A 5,587-nucleotide genomic window follows, 5' to 3' on the forward strand; every position below is an offset into this window, starting at 1 on the left:
GACTGTCACATAACCGGTGGACCTTCCTCCAAACCCTCCAGGAAGGCAAATAAAACTCCAGGTAAGAGCTGATGTAGCAGAGGTAGCCCTTGCTTTCCTCAGGCTGCAACCCAAGTTCCTGGCAGCCAGGACTGCAGGTGTGCTGCGTGCTGTCGCTAACTTCCCAAGGCCCTGCCTCAGGTGACTCGGGGTGCCGCAGTCTGTCTGGGCACAATTCAGGAGCCACTTGTCAAAAGAAACTAACTTTATTTTTAGAACCACACAGGCCAAACAAAACAGCTCCTCAGGAAAAACCCTCAGAGCCCAACTGCCACCACCGGCTTCCACAAGCCTCTCACCCACACAAGCCTCACCACCTCCCACAATCCTCCTGCTCTTGAGGCCGATTGGCTGGGTCGCGTGGGCGGAGCCAAAGAAGTCCCCCAATGAGCAGCTCCGTGATCTGAAAGGACAGGGAAACAGCCCAATGAGCAGCTCCGTGGAGGAGCCAATCAGCTAGATGTTGCTGGGGCCGCTGTGAGCCAATCATCAGGCGGCAGCTAGAAGTTTGCTGGCAGCTGGAAGTTTGCTGGGGCCCCTTTGGCTGTGGCTCTCAACATCGGGGCTTCTGAAGAAAAATGTCTGCCAGGTGTGCAAAGCATCAGGTAAGGGATCTGCTCATCCTAGGGATATCGTGATCCCTCTGCCATATGGGTCTCATCTGTGACCCGGGGCAAGTCAGAGAGCTTACACTACAGTCCTCTGAGGAAAGAATGTGCATGATTTCTCCCAGGGCAGAGAAGAAAGTTAACAAGACCAGGTGGAGGCATGCTCTTCAGGCACGAAGGGGCAGGCAGCATCAGGGGTGAGCTCCTTCTCAGATTCCCTAGTCACCCCTTTGACATAATTTACATTTTGAAGTCGGTCCTGGCCTAGAGTGGAGATGAGGAAGGAGGACTTCTGCCAAGCTCCTCAAAGTGCCACCGGGGTGTGCGATCGGTATAGTGTTGTGGTGACAAGCCGGGCCCTGAGGTCCAGGAGTCTTGAGTGTGGACCAAGCCCTTCTACCTACCACTGTATGACCTTGAACACATTAGTAAACTTCGGTTTACTCATCTGCCAAACAGGGACAGGCTGAACCTCACAGGGTTGTGGTCGGGATTAAACGTGAGCCGGTGTGCAGCACTTGGCTGGGAAGGAGCTCACTGAGCTGAGAGCTCTGGGAACAGCAGCTGCTCTTGGGCCTCCTCTGGAGGTCCAGCTCTACTGACCACGGAAGGCCTTGGACCCCCTGCCTCTTTGCCTTCACCGTGCGGCGCTCCGGGCTCCCGTTTTCTCCCCCGTAGTGGCTCACCAGTGACCCTGAGGCTCTGGGCCTTCTTTCCTCCCAAGTCACTGATGCTTGATAAGAAATCATTGAAAGACACAGCGCATCAAGTGGTGGTGAAGGCTCTGGCTAAGAAGGAAGGGAAGGGGAACAGAGCCACGGTGGTAGGGCTGAGAGTCTTGGCAGGATGGTCAGGGAGGGCCTCACTGCAAAGACAGAGGGAGGCTTCTAAAACTCCAAGTGACCCTCAGAGTGGTCCTCAGAGTGTCTGTGTGGGGATGTCCCCCTCCGTGTCTGGACTGAGCCCAGGTCCGTTCATCCCTTGGGAAGCTCTAGCTTTCTCTCTGGACATAACTGGCTCCCGTTGCCATCTCTGGAACCTTCTTTTGGGGTCCCCTCAAGAAAGCAGTGACCCCCTTGTGGTATCATTCATACTTACCTCTAGTCTTCCCCACCAGACTCAGCTCCTCCCAGGCAGGAAGGGAATGGTTCATCTCTGTCACCCCTAGAACCCCACAGAGGAACCAGCTCGTTCACCTCCGGTGCCCCGGGTGAAGTCCGCTGAGACACAGATATGTCTGCACCCTTTCCATTCAGATGTCCCAACTGAGCCACGTATAAATAGATCCTTGTCCCTCAGTCTGTGTGGGAATTGGTTTCAGGACCTCCTGTGGATACCATGATCAACCTGTTCAAGTCCCCTGAACAAAACACTGCTCAAGTCCCTTCCATAACATAATGTGACGTTTGCATATAAAACTCTGGACATCCTCCTGTGTGCTTTGAATCAACTCCAGCTTATTTATAACGACTAACAAAAGTAAATGCTATGTCAGTCTCACCTGTTATTATATACATTACACTTCATGGTTTAGGAAATAACAAGAAAATAAACTCGTTCATGTTCAGTACAGAAACTTTTGTTTTTCAAATATTTTCAGTCTAAAGCTGGTTAAGTCCACAGACACAGAACCCTTAAATATAGACCACCTGCTGTGTAGAAGACATGCACACTTCTATAAATCCTAAAGTGTGGCTCCTGGTTCACGTACTATTCTGAGGCCTGCTTCTCTCAATGTGATATTTCATTAGTTCCACAACATCTTCAGTGCTGAAACAAGCCCTTATTTTCTGTTTCACTAAGTAATAAACGCACTGCCTGTTAAAGTATGATGCAATCGCTGTACTAGACCTTAAACTATACTACAGAGCAATAGTAACAAAAACAGCATGGTATTAGCACCAAAACAGACTGGTAGACCAATGGTTCAGAATAGAGGACACAGAGACTAACCCACAAAATTACAATTATCTTAAATTAGACAAAGGTGCCAAAAACACGCATCCAAGAAAAGATAGCCTCTTCAACAAATGGTGCTGGGAAAACTGGAAATCCATATGCAACAAAATTAAATTAAACCCCTATCTCTCACCATGCACAAACGTCAACTCAAAGTGGATCAAGGAGCTAGGAATTGCTGCTTCTAATAAAAGAAAAAGTAGGCCCTAATCTTCATCATGTGGGATTAGGTCCCAACTTCCTTAATAAGACTCCTATAGCACAAGAATTAAAACCAAGAATCAATAAATGGGATGGTTTAAACTAAAAAGTTTCTTCTTAGGATAAAGAAACAATCTGTGAGGTGAATAGAGAGCCTACATCTTGGGAGCAAATCTTTACCCCTCACACATCATTAGATTAGAGCACTAATCTCTAGGGTATATAAAGAACTCAAAAAACTAAGGAACAAAAAACAAATAACCCAATCAATAAATGAGCCAAGGACCTGAACAGACACTGCTCAGAAGAAGATATACAATCATTCAATAAATATACGAAAAAAAGTTCATCATCTCTAGCAGTTAGAGAAATGCAAATCAAAACCACTCTAAGATTTCATCTCACTTCTGTCAGAATGGCAGCTATTATGAAGACAAACAACAATAAGTGTTGGCGAAGATGTGAGGGAAAAGGTACACTCATACACTGCTGGTGGGACTGCAAATTGGTGCAGCCAATATAGAAAGCAGTATGGAGATTCCTTGGAAAACTGGGAATGGAACCACCTTTTGACCCAGCTATCCCTCTCCTCGATCTATACTCAAAGGACTTAAAAACAGCATACCACAGGGACACAGCCACATCAATGTTTACAGCAGCACAATTCACAGTAGCTAAACTGTGGAACCAACCTAGATGCCCTTCAGTAGATGAATGGATTAAAAAATGTGGCATATATACACAACGGAATTTTACTCAGATAAAAGAGAATAAAATCATGTTTTGCAGGTAAATGGATGGTGTTGGAGAAGATAATGCTAAGTGAAGTTAGCCAATCTCCCCCCCCCCAAAAAATGCTGAATGTTTTCTCTGATATAAGGAGGTTGATTCATAGTTGGGTAGGGAGGGGGAGCATGGGAGAAATAGACGAACTCTAGACAGGGCAGAGGGGTAGGGAAAAAAAGGAGGGGGCAGGCGGTTAGCAAGGATGGTGGGATGTGATGGACATCATTAGCCAAAGTACATGTATGAAGACACAAATTGGTGTCAACATACTTTGTATACAACTAGAGATATGAAAAATTATATGGGTAGTAAGTATTGTAATGCATTCTGTCATTTATTTTTTTAAAAAAATCAATAAAAAAGAAAAATCGATAAAGTATGATGCAAGATACACTCCTTAAAATGACCATATATATATTTGGTGCTGGGAGTGAACCTAGGACCTTGTTCATGTTAAGCCAATGCTCTACCACTGAGCTGCACCCCTGAGCCCTAGAATTGCTTTAAAAGCATTAAAAGAGGCCCTATAGACTTAATCAGGCAGCGTGTTGACGATCACCTTCCCATGTATATAAAAACATTTCCAACTCTCCATGCTCTGCAGAGTTGTGAACATGGATGGTGTCGCATTTCTTAGAAGAATCCACAACACCCTGGTCCTGGGTTCTCGAGCCAACAGTGTAGCTCTAGAGACATAACCTAGTTGTATTTCCATCTGATTCATCATGTCCACCCTCTGGTTGCTCGGAGTGAAGAGTGCTTTGGTACCATCTCCAGATTCTCTTCCACCACGACCACTGACCCCCATTCTGCAGGTTCTAACGCTGGGCCCTCTGACACCAGCCTGTGCACAGGTGTTGACAGCTACATTTTGGCTACAGCCAACGTTTGGCAACTGTAAGAGACGATCCGCGGTTTGACACATCCAGTGACAAGGAAATTAAATTTGTTAAAATGTACATCTTAGAAATCTAGTAGATACGTGATGCTATAAATGTGTACCATACCCTTCCATCATCTCCCACATGATTGGTTTCATGGCTAATATAGAGTAACTGCAGGTAAATGATAATATTTCTAGAAATAAGTGCATACTGTGTGTCAAACTTTGTTCTTCACGTTCTGCAATGGTTTGGATACATGTCCCCAAAGGCCCTTGGGTTAAATAAAGTCTTGGTCACTAACCTGAGTTGCTATTGGGGGAGTGGAAACCTTAAGGGGTAGGGGCCTGGTGGAAAGGCCCACTCTTAAAGGACATGGGGGGCATGTCCTTGAAGGGGATATGGGTGCCCCCTCTCATGATTTTTGCTTCCCAGCTGCCATGAGGTAAGCAGCTTCCTCTACCATGCCCTTCCACTATGATATACTAAATTTGCCACAGACCCCAAAGTAATGGCAAATTGATAATGGACTACAACCTCCAAAATTAAACCTTTCCTCCTTATAAGTTCATTATCTCAGGTATTTTGTTATAGTAACAGCAAGCTGACAAATATGTACTCCATATGGATAATGTTACCTACTTCTCATAACACTATGAAGGATGTCTAGTTTTATCTTCTTTTAACAAAATAAAGAAATTCAGGCACAAAAATGTTAAGCCACTTGTCTGGGGGACCCAGCATTAAATAACAGAACTAGAAAGCAAATGTACATGTATAGAATCCAAAGTCTACAGACTCAACCTACTTTGCTCAGCCATTCTACATTGCAAAGTATAGGGAGCAGAGAGGCATAATTTATGGAGCCAGTCATGATTTAAGGGATGTTGATTTTCCATTACACAGACTGAAGCAACGATCATTCCTACAGATAAACATTTGCCAACATTGTAACTATTTCCTTAGGATAACTTCCTAGATAACTAACTGCTGGGTCTAAGTTATGAAAACCTGTGGAGATTTCAACTATTTCATGCCAAATGCTCTCCAGACAGATGACCCCAGCTGAACTCCCACCAGCCGTGAATGACAGCGTCCAACTCCCCATAACCT

This window comes from Ictidomys tridecemlineatus, chromosome 6 (assembly GCF_052094955.1).
Source record: "Ictidomys tridecemlineatus isolate mIctTri1 chromosome 6, mIctTri1.hap1, whole genome shotgun sequence".
NCBI classification, from domain to species: domain Eukaryota; kingdom Metazoa; phylum Chordata; class Mammalia; order Rodentia; family Sciuridae; genus Ictidomys; species Ictidomys tridecemlineatus.